The following is a 12,120-nucleotide window of genomic DNA, read 5'->3' on the forward strand; positions in this document are numbered from 1 at the left end:
CTGGCTTTCCACCCTTTTGAAGATAAATCTACTCCCGGAGCCCATGCTTCTCAGGAGATCAGAACACTGGGACAATAGTTGTGCTGCCAGAGCTGCCAATTCTTCTCACCTGGGACAGTGGCCTGTGAGAACCAGAGGGCAGCAAGGATGTCTAAAAAGCAGCACTGAGCTGTAGTATTCCTGTTTTCCCTGTGGCTAGGATGGGCACGCGAGGTTTGGAAAGTTCATTTAAAGCCTCCAGATGATTTTTTTTTTTAAGTTTAAAAGTTGGCTACTTTCTATCACCAAGATCAGAAACACAATGGCCTAATCAGTAACTGTGGGCTTTCTGAAACATCCTAATATTTAAGAGGAAATTAAAAGTAAGTCTTGCTTGCTATCGATGTTAAAAATCACAAATAAACACACATACTGAGTCACTGTAATAATTCTCTAGTCTTAGTTCACTGAATCTCTGCAGATTCAATTTGGCATCAAATAACAGCCCATTCTTCTCTGCCACAGTTGGTCGTTGGAGCTGATGAGGAGACAGATAGCACCTTAGCTACAGAGAAGAAGAAAGAAGTGCTTTCAGGTGACATTTCGTTTTGGAAAGAGTCTGGAAATATAGAAGTCTGATGGTTTTTCTGAGCAACGCTAAGCAGAATTGCTTTCACCACGTTATCTTTTCTTAAACCAACTTAGTCCAGTAGGAGTTTGCTTCTGGTTATGTCCCTGACGCTTACAAGTCACCAACTTATTCTTACTTACAGTTACTCCATGTATGCAAGTAAAAAACAGATCTGCCCATCAATCAAAGGGGATTTCTGAGCCGTTGTTGACCTGAGACCAGGGTGTTTCAACCTCCACTTTGGAGAGAATGTTCACATGTTCAGTTCCAGGCCTTAGCTAAAAGGCAAGAAATGCAGACTGCTCTACTCAGGAGAGAACTCACCTATTCAAAGAGGACAGCCGGAGGCACACGCCAAATTCAAAGTGGGACCCTGTAAGTAATGACTACAAAATGAGTTTGATTCTTAGAGGGGCATAATGCACCAAAAGGGATGGCCATGCTAAGGTGGTGATGGGGATTTAGTCCGCCTGATACCGTTGCACCATAGGTCGATTCTCCTGATGCCGATTTATCTTAATTAGATATTAATTATTCATCTAAAATTAGAATTTCCTAGAACAGTAGTTCTTAATCCTAGCTGTGAATTAGGTGATTCTGACCTGGGGAATTTTTTAAAATATTGATGGCCAGGCCACAACCCGAGAGAGTCTGATTTATTTTGCCTGAGGCAGAACACAGGCATTATCAGATAAACAAATAATACAAATAAAAGAAATAAGAATATTTTATTATAAATATTAAATTACATATTTATAATATTTTAAATTTTAAAATATTTATAATATTTTATTATAAATATTTTCCAAATATTGCATGGGGCATATTGCATGAGACATACTAAGAAATTATTTGCTGTTTATCTGAAATTCACATTTAACTGGCTGTCCTATATTTTTATTTGCTAAATCTGGCCACTCTACCCATTTCTCTAGGTTTAGCCGAAATTAACAACCACAGCTCCAGTCTATGTAGAACATACAGATTGGACTGGGATTTGCTTTTATGTTCCTGGGGGAAAAGTAGGAAGAATTGACAAAATGACGATAATTGTTGAAAGCTGGATGATCGGTACATGAGGGTTTATTTTATTATTCATTCTAATTTATGTATTTGAAACTTTTGATACAAAGGTTCTAAATTTAAAAAATAGTAAATAGACATAATAGACATTTCAGACAGGCATTGAGACAAGATCCGGTATTCTAAATAGCAAAGTAATACTAAGTCATGATATATTAATAACGAAAACAAAAAAACATTTTTTTGGCTTGGTAGAAAAATTGAATAAGTAATATATTCCCATGGTACAATATTTTAAAAGTACAAAATTATATAAAATAAAAACAAGTCTCTCTCACATTTACTCGAAGCCACCAACTTCTCTTCAGAGACAACCCACTGATAAAATCCTGTATCTCTTTCCAGGATCTTCTATACATATACCAGCATATATATACATGCACATGCATATATATTATGAAATACCAGCTTATTATATTTACCACTCTACATCAACTTTTAAAGACCTTTCCATATAAAGCTATCTCATTATTTACCATCTGCGTACTATTCTATTGTTTAGATATAATGGTACTTATTTAGGCAATCCTATATTTTTAAGAATTTAGTGTTTTTAAAAAAAATTCCTGGCTATTATACAATGCTGCAATGCATATTCTTTCACAACCATGATTTCACACATGCTAAAATATTAGTATACATCTTTAAAATAAATTCCTAAAGTGAAATTGCTAGGTCAATGTTTTAAAAATTGCAGTAAATACTATCAAATTACTCTTACCAGTTTATATCCCATTAGCAATATGTCTGAGCTCAGATTACTCTCAAAAGCAAAGCCTGAGACAAGGGTTGTGTATAGGCAATTTGTGAGGTGATCTGAAGGAGCAGAAGAGAAGGGCCAGGAAAAGTGAAACAGAAAAGAAGCCAATGCAAGGACGCATATCGAGACCAACACTGTGGGCAACTGGGGATCCAGCCACCAGGAACTTCAGAGGATGGTGTAGGAGGCCTCTTGTAACTTTTCACCCAAGGATCAACAGGGAGAAACATTTGTCTATCAGTCCTCATCCCTCATTGGTTAAAGATTGACCCAGAGTTGTTAAGTCCTCATACTTCTAGAGCAAACCAGCACCCTCAACCACCAGTCCCATGATAAGACATCAGAAAAATCCTAGGAGAGAAAGCAAAAGACTTAGATGCATGCTTGAGGCCAGACACTGTCAGCCAGAAATAAATCCAAGTCCACAGAGGGGTTTTTTCACTGCAGCAACAGCTGGAATCAGAGGTGAAATTTAGAGGATATGAAGTGAGGCGCAAGAAGTATCTGATACACGGCATATGAGGGTAACTGTAGACTCGCACCCTTACCAACACAGTGTGTCATTAAATTTCTTGATCATTTCTAATCAGTGAAAAAAAATAATATCTCACTGGAGTTTTATTTTGAATTTGTTTGAACCCTATGTTGAAAACATCTGCATATTCCTTTTCTGTGAAATGTCCTTTACATATTTTTCCATTGTTTTTGAAGGCTTTTCTTATTAATTTGTAGGAGTTATATATATTTATAGAAATTAGCACCTTCCTATGACATTATTGGGAAGACATTTTGTCTTTTGATTTTGTGAATGGTGGTTTTTGCAATGCAATTTAAAAAAATTTTTCTATACAAAATATTTTCTATTCTATGACTTCTTAGTATTCTGTCATACTTATAAAGTTTTTCCCCACTCTGAGATTATTTTTAAAAACTCATCCGTTTTGTGGCAGAGGCTGTAGCCCCAAATTCTCTTTTTTCAGATGGAGAGCACTGCCTTTTAGTTGGCCACATCCTTGCCTGTAGTTTTGACTGATTTTTTTTTTTTTTGGCAGTCACATGTAAACAGAAATGTTAGGTGGGATTTCTGAGAAACCTGCAAAGACTTCCCTTCCGCCTTCCTGTTTCTCAAATGGCTGGAGATCTAGCAGCCATATTGAATTATGGGAGACCTTGACAATGAGGAAGTCTCCTGCTGAGGATGCAGAGCTGAAGATACGACCCTAGGTCCCTAATGATATAGTAAAGCTACCTATCAGTTTTCTTATCTATCAGACTTCTTTTTATGAGAGGGATATAACTTCCATCCCTTTTATTTTGAGTCTTTTAAAAACATATTAACTTAAACTAATCCTAACTGATGCATCACATTTGCTTTTAATAGTATTATTCTCTCTCTCTTCTAGTGTATGTGTTTTATTTCATCTTGAATTATTTTAGTGTATACACTTTCATAAAGCCATAAAAAGTAGCACTTCCTAATTTTAAAAGACCCTAAGGGGGCCACCCCGGTGGTACAGCAGTTAGGTGTGCACGTTCTGCTTCGGTGGCCCAAAGTTCACCAGTTCGGACGTGGCACTGCATGGCAAGCCATGCTGTGATGGGCATCCCACATGTGAAGTAGAGGAAGATGGGCATGGATGTTAGCCCAGGGCCAGTCTTCCTCAGAAAAAAGAGGAGGATTGGCAGCAGTTAGCTCAGGGCTAATCTTCCTCAAAAAAAAAAAAGACCCTAAGAAGCATATAGTCAGAAAGAGAATATCAACCTCTGTTTTACTACTTAAAAAAAAAAGTTGTTAAGGTTTTTGGTATATTTCCTTCCAGCCTTTTGTCCTTGTAATTTATGTAGCAAAGTTCTTGGCTCATAGTACAAGCTAAAAAAAATATTGGTTGAATGAACGAGTATGTATATTCTCTTGCATCTTGATTTTTGCCTTTTAGTGACTATCTTGTTAGTGGATACAACATAGATTCGTTAACCACCATTGTATCATTAATAATAAAGATGTAATGAAGATCTAAGTTCATAAAGCTTTGTCTAAATGTAATTTCCAGAAATGGACAAAAGGCTTTGAACATCTTTAAAGCTTTGGATACACAATGATGAAGTGTTGGATTTTGACAGGCCCCAATAAGTAGTACCCTTCGTTATGGCCAATATCTAAAGCAATAGAGATATAAAACAAGGAAGAAGACAAATGGAGACCAAAATATCACTGTTACCACTGATAAATCTGATATTAGAGAACATGCTTATATCTTCAGGAAAATATGCTTCTTATAATGATCTCTAGAATTAAATCCAAGAGAGGCCTCTCCTTCACACCAGGAGGACTGGAGTAGAACGTGGGCTCCAGGTGAATGGTTTGATTCACAAGGAAGAAAAAGGAACAGCGATGGTTTGTGCATGCCCAATTTATCCTTTCAAACTCTCCTATCAGGTAAGTCTTTTCCTTTAGGAAGGAGTGAGGAATTGGGTAGAGACTGGAAGGACCAAGTCGTTAGAGCTCCCCTAGAATGAAAGAAAGAGTGGAGAAGAATTGTCATCTCGTATCTTCATAAGGATCAGAAATTATGATTTTTTTGGTTTTTGGTTTTTTTGAGGAAGATTAGCCCTGGACTAACATCTGTGCCCATCTTCCTCTACTTTACATGTGGGACGCCTGCCACAGCATGGCTTGATAAGCAGTGCGTATGTCTGCCTCCAGGATCCGAATCTGTGAACCCCAGGCCGCTGAAACAGACATGCGAACTTAACCACTGCACCACAAGGCTGGCCCCAGAAATTATGATTTTTAAAAATATTTAATAATTTAGTAGATGACAAATGGTATCTAATTGTTTCATTTTTTAAACCTTTGATTATCAATGAGGTTGAACAGTTGAACATTTTCGAAAATATTTTTAAATTACCTGGTCTGTTCATATCTCTTGGAACCTGAGCATTTTTCTTATCAATTTGTACAGTTTCTTTATTACATAAAAATATTTTTTATTATATTTTCTGTTAATATTTTTGGCAATCTGCCTTTTAGCTTAGGGATATAATATAAATTTATGTAATCAAATCTATTTTTCGTGTTCAATTTATTGCCTTTAAGCTTGGAAAGTCCTTCTCCCCAACAGGTCTTTAATAGACTGCACTTTTGTTTTACTCTGCTTCTTCGATGGTTTAATTCATATTTAACCCTTTAATCCAAATGGCATTTATATTTTGTTGATGGTATGAGTGAAAACCTTTTTATCTGCCTCTAGCCACCTATATTCCCAAGTTTCCTCCTTGTAGCCCTCTGCTTTCTCACTTAATCCATAGGCAAACAAAGAGCAAGGGAGAAAAATGAAAAAGAAATACAAAGTTATGTGATTTTTGTTTTCTTAATTAGAAGAGAATTAATTTTCTTAATTAGAGAGTTGTCTCTGCAAGTGACCAACTGTTTCTGGACACTTTCCGCTTCTGACTAGTAGCCTAAAATGTGCATGTTTTCTTGAAATTAAAATAAAAGTAACTGTGAAATTATCCAGCAGGAACCCTTGAGATGTAAGAGAGGAAATGTCATCTTAACTTACTTTTAAAGCATGCAAATACAAGAAAAGAGTAAACTCAGTATGTCCCATATGAAATGCATTGAATTGAAAAAATTAAATTTTAACCCAATTAAACATTAGGTAAATTCACTTTAGGTAAATTGATTTTTTGCAGCTTGTTGACTTTCTGAGTTGTTATTGAGAGTTTCAACCACAAACTGACTGTCACTGGAGAGGAGAAGATGAGAAAAGGATTTAATAAAGGTAGCATGGGAAGAAGGAGGGAGAAGAGGAGTGGAAAGATAAGGAGGAGAGAAAAACATGGTGAGGAGGGGTAGAAAAGAATCAAGGGAGAAGAGAAGGAGCATGGGAAAAAGGATAAACTGGGGAGCTGGGAGGAGGGAGAAAGAGAAGGAAGAGAAATAGAAATTGACTCCCAGTCACTCAAATTGGGCTCAGGTGCCATATTTTCAACTTTTAAAAAATAGCTCACATTTATTAATTACTTCCTGTATGCTTGACCTTGTCCTAAGATCTGTATAGATATTAACTCAATGATCTCTCCTGATGTATGCTTAGACGTGTCTAAATTTCCTTTGTTGGTATTAACACACATTACCGACTCTCTTAATAAATCTAAGACCCACGAGGAACAGGCTCCAGGTCTGCTGCTTAAGGAGTTAGTCAAACTTTCATCAATGTGCTGAGAGAACCGGGAACAATGACATGTGGGCTGTTTTTCAGGAAAATGAATCTGGCATGCCCTGGATGAGGACTGCAGGAGAGAGCTATGGAAGCAAGGCCGTTGGCTCACTATACTTGATGGTTTCTTAGCTCCTGATCCAGCAAGCCCTCTGGGACACAGGCCTAATGCACTATGTTCCTTTTACTAAAATGCCAAGTCTGCATTTATTACAGTAATTATCCATTGCACAAATATATGGACTGAACATTGATTCTGAGATCACACACAGTAATCTATCTAATATATCTACTGAGCTAGATAACACCATCAATTTTTCACGCTGTTTTAAAGCCAAATTTGCTGCTTAGATGCTTAAAGGCATCTCATATTCTGGTAAATAGTTGACACCTGTTTTGTTCCACAGCTATTGATAACCAGTGTTGTGGCTGGATCAGCCCTTGTGGTTCTTAATATGATTGCAAGATGCCCTTAGCAATAACCATCAGAAAACTTGAAGACAAAAAGGTTTATTACGCACAGATCCTGGAAATTACATGGCGTACCTGGGGCCACACAGGAGGTCTGTTTGGGGTCAAGAGTGGGGGCCTAGGGTTTCGTGGACTCACTATTGGTGAATTTAAAACATAAGAGTGAGAATTTAAAGCGCAGGAAAAGAAAAAGCAAGCAGTCCAAATGGTCAGTTATCGAAATCAACCAAGATCTCTAAAACAAAGGAACGTGGCAGCGGGGGGGGGGGGGGGGGGGGGGGGACAGGGTGGGCGAGGGAGGGCCTGCTTCTTTATCGAGTTGTGTGGCTGTCAATGTGTTTATTCGAGATAGCCACCTTTGAAGTGGATGCCTCAGCAATCAAAGCTTAAGTCAGGTACTTGCATTACAAAAAGAAAGCCAACCGTCAGGGCTTACACTAAAACACCGTAAATCAGACCAGTCAAATCATAATCTTCTGACAGAAAAGATGGAAAAAACATGTGTGACTTTATGGTAATCAAAGAAATGCAAATTAAACCACAATGCTTTGCTTATCATATTTTCAAAGATGAGAATAACTGATAATATCCAATATTAGGGAAGGTATAGAAAAACTCATAAACTCTTGGTAGGAGTATATTGCATTTCCAGGGGCCAATTTTTTAACATGTAGAAAAAGTTTAATGTGCATATTTTTTTACTTAGTAATTCCACTTTTGGAATTTATCCGGAAGGAATATTGGACTAATATGCCATATGTAGTAAAAGAGTGTTCGTTGTAGCACTGGTTATGGCAGTAAAGATTTGGTAGTAAAAATTAATATCTATTACCAGGGACTGGTTAAATAAACTATGGTATAACCATATCATGGAATGTATGCAAATAATTTAAAAGACTTATATTTGTGTGGGAAAAAGCAAGTTACAGAAAGTAACTTAAAAAATATATATACTATTTACAGAAAAAGGTATCGTCTCCCTACTGAGGTTCCCTTCTATGTAAAGGGAACTCAGAGTCACACTCAGCTTTTTGTGCCCCTTTATTCACTCTGCTTCACAGGATTGGAGCGACTTATTTGATTGCAAAATAGGGAAGAATAAGCAGTTAATACTTGGCTCAACTCTGCCCCTTTTCCTCTTAGATGTGAGCTGCCTGCTGAGAATACTAGTTCTTTTCTTCTTCTCCATGCTGTCTTTCTTGCCTGTACTGGGATGGAAACCCTGACTATTTCTGGAGTTTCATTTAGCGGTCCCTAAATTTGGCACTCACGCTAATCTATGTCCTCTAACTCATCTTTGTTAATAATAAAATAACATTTTTGCCTTCTATGCCATTCATTTGTCTTATTTATCAATTTATTCATCACTCCAGACGAGGAAGAAGCCTTCTATTTATTGAGTTCTTTCAAGTACCCAGTTGTATATGCATCGAAAAAGGCATTCTGTGGAAGAATAGATTCCAAACTCTCAGTGGTGGCTCTCTGTAGATACTTTATTTGCTACTTTCTAAATTCTGGGCTTCTGTATATTTTATTTTTAAATATATAAATATATTTTTTTTAGATTTATATTTTTTAGATATATATGTATACATTTTTGTATTACTTTTAGAACCAATAAAGAGAACTCAATATTGATATTTCCATTTTGAGTAAAAAGAGGAATAAAATTATATAATAATAATACACTACTCTCCATATAAAATAAAAAAGCTCCCCTAAATTATACTACTTATAGCTGTCAAAGATACAATGAAATGTATATTGTCATTCACTCCTGGAGGCCTCTGGTCTTGTAGTCCATGCTAATAGGATAATGACTTTGCTTTGTCATTGACTAGCTGAGTGACCTTGAATGAGTCTGTTCCCCTCCCCAATTTTCTCACTTGTTAAATAAGTTTCCTCTAGGTCCTAACCTTCTAAGATTCTATACACTGATGTTTAGTGTACACTTGAGGAATGTCAGCTGGCAGCAAGGTATTTAACTCATCTCTAAGCATCTGATCTCTCCTTTTATCTTTCTTCTTCACAGCCCACCGGCCCATGGCTAACAGGACCACAGGTGGCCACCTGACGCGTGGTGATCCAGTCAGTTTTTCTTTCCATGAAGAATTTAGAATGGGGATTAAGAAAGAGAAGGTAGGTTTTTGTGGACAACTAGAACCAAGGGTAAATAAATTTAGAAGCTGTGGAAAGGAGGAGAGAAAAACTGGTCTGCAGAGATAAGGAAGCATGAAACAAATTAAGAGAGAGAATTATAGAAAATAAAGTAACGAAAAAAAGAGGTCTTCTGGCTTTCTAGTCTCTGGTTTCTTCTGGAACGCCCAGCTGCCTATTTTTAAGAATAAGAAGTCCTATTCTAAGTTTCAATGAGACAAACTTGTGTCCTTAAAATAAACTGTTCTTTTTAGCTTAAACTAGATGCAGTTGGTTTCTTTAACTTGCAACCAAAGAATCTATTCTACAATGCACATCTCTGCCAGCAAAAATGGACCTGTCCCTTAGCTCCTTGGCCTTATCACTCCAAATCTGTGCAAAGAAAGTAACTGAATGATCCTAAATTTCTATCTGATTTAAGCTCAGCCTGTAGCAACCCACCTCCCTGCCCTACAAGCATCCCCAGGCTAGATGTAGCACTGCTTAACCCAGCTACTGCTCCCAAATATGTGTGCCCCCACCTAGGTTCCAGAACAGGTTTACCAGACATCTGAGTTGGGCTCTAAGCCAGCCATGCCATTGTGAAAGGGGGGATGAAGCGTCCAGACTCGAATGTCCCTGGAAAATTGCCCCCAGGCTTGAGGAGGATGAAGAGGAAGGTGATCTGGAAAGCCACTGCAATTGAGAAGAAATGTGTGCTTCATCTGGATAACGAATGCTGTTAGCCACAGAGAGCGGAATAAACCTAAGGACTTGGGAGTGTAATTCTTTCTTGAAAGGCTGGTTTGTATCAATAATTTAGTGAGGAATATCTTCCAAAGCTATAAGCCAGATGGTTTTGTAACCAAGATTTTTTTTTTTTAAGATTTTATTTTTTTTCCTTTTTCTCCCCAAAGCCCCCGGGTATGTAGTTGTATATTCTTCGTTGTGGGTCCTTCTAGTTGTAGCATGTGGGACGCTGCCTCAGCGTGGTTTGATGAGCAGTGCTATGTCCGCGCCCAGGATTCGAACCAACGAAACACTGGGCCGCCTGCAGTGGAGTGCACGAACTTAACCACTCGGCCACGGGGCCAGCCCCAGAACATGTATTACTTTTATAATAAAAATTTATTGTCACATAAAAGATAAAATTAAGCTAGTGAAAGCAAAGCTTAAAAATAGGAGCTGTTTGGGGCCAGCCCGTGGTGTAGCAGTTAAGTTCACACACTCGGCTTTGGTGGCCTGGGATTTGCCGGCCTTGATCCGTGGACTTACGTACTGCTTATCCAGCCATGCTGTGGCAGGCACCCCACATATAAAATAGAGGAAGATGGGCACAGATGTTAGCTCAGGGCTAATCTTCCTCACACAGACAAAAAACAGAGCTGTTTATTCAACCCTCCTGTATGTTTATGCCTCAGTTGTCAATTTTTTTAGCTCTTCTCTAAGGCTGGCCACTGACTGAGTAGTTGTCTGAATTGTTCCTGTTCTGTGGATTGATGATCCCCAAGTCATATGATAATTGCATAACCTAACAAATTGCTGGGCTTTGTCTTTTTCACTACCCAATCTCCCTCATTTCTTTACGCAGATTAGACTCCATATTGCGGAAGTAAATTGACCAGCATCTATCTCACAGGAGCTTAAGCTCAGAGACCAACCCCTAGACATTTTTTGAGGCAAAAGACTTTTATGATTTAATGTTTCAGGAGGCATTTCCCCACGGATCAACCACAAGAGAAAATGGGAACCAATAAACATTTTGCCTAACTGGTTCTGACAATAAGGTTGTTACGTACTACTCTTAGGCACAACTTCAAAGGGAGAATAGCAGCATGCTGATTTACTAAAGCTCCCTGCCTAATTATAATAGGACTGTCTCTGTGTGTGTGCACAACATCAGAAGGAATTTCTCACGTTGCAAGTGATGTGCCCTGATAACTAACAGCCAAGCTAACTCTGGGAGAAATTATGTGATCAGCTCCTTCCACAAGGAGAGAAAATGTCACCAGCTGTGAACTCTAACCTGCTTCTCTTGTCTTGCCTACACTCTAACCTTTTTTTGTGTTTGACCTAATTCTCTTGTCTTGTTGAAAAGTGCAGATGTTCCTTTCTCTAACAACTTTGGAGTCTTGAGCTTATGTGGTTTCAGCTACGTTCCAGGAAGAAGCTCTAAATAACAACTGCCCTGGACCTATCTGCCCTGGCCAGACTGCGGTCGAGACTGCAACCACAAGAATGACACCTGCACAGACAGGCAGAGAGTTGTACTAAAGTAACCTGCGCTCATTAACATCCTAAATTCTCTTTCTTTGGGAGGGGTGAAGGAGCCATTTTTAGATCATGTGATGTATGTAAAAGCATGGTTTCCTTTTTTTTTTCTTAATATTGGCCCTGAGCTCACATCTGTTGCCAATCTTCCTTTTTTTCTTCTTCTTCTCCCCAAAGCCCCCCAGTACACAGTTGTATATTCTTGTCGTGAGTGCCTCTGGTTGTACTCTGTGGGTTGCCGACTCAGCATGGCTTGATGAGCAGTGCCATGTCTGCACCCAGGATCCAAACCAGTGAAACCCTGGGCCGCCAAAGTGGAGCACGTGAACTCAACCATTCAGCCACAGGGCCAGCCCCTAAAAGCATGATTTCAAACCACACTTGTGCAAGCTTATGCCTACCTCTACATGTGATGATGAAACTTCCCCTTTGGATATTCATTCCCTACCCCAAATAAAGGTATTTGCCTCCCCATGCTCAGGGAGCCATAGCTTTGTGAAATTATTCCCTGTGATCTCCATTTTCTTTGCTGTATGCCACAAATAAAATTTCTGCTTTGTGTGACT

The 12,120-nt window shown here is 38.4% G+C and overlaps 1 long non-coding RNA gene across 1 annotated transcript; it reads left to right on the forward strand.

The window, feature by feature from the left end:
- The first annotated feature begins 752 nt into the window (after window positions 1-752).
- LOC139046163 (uncharacterized) lies at window positions 753-12,120 on the forward strand. Its single transcript, XR_011505799.1, has 3 exons — window positions 753-985; window positions 9,180-9,286; window positions 9,830-12,120. It is a non-coding gene; the product is annotated as an uncharacterized lncRNA (long non-coding RNA).

The sequence above is a fragment of the Equus asinus genome, chromosome 9 (assembly GCF_041296235.1).
Source record: "Equus asinus isolate D_3611 breed Donkey chromosome 9, EquAss-T2T_v2, whole genome shotgun sequence".
NCBI classification, from domain to species: domain Eukaryota; kingdom Metazoa; phylum Chordata; class Mammalia; order Perissodactyla; family Equidae; genus Equus; species Equus asinus.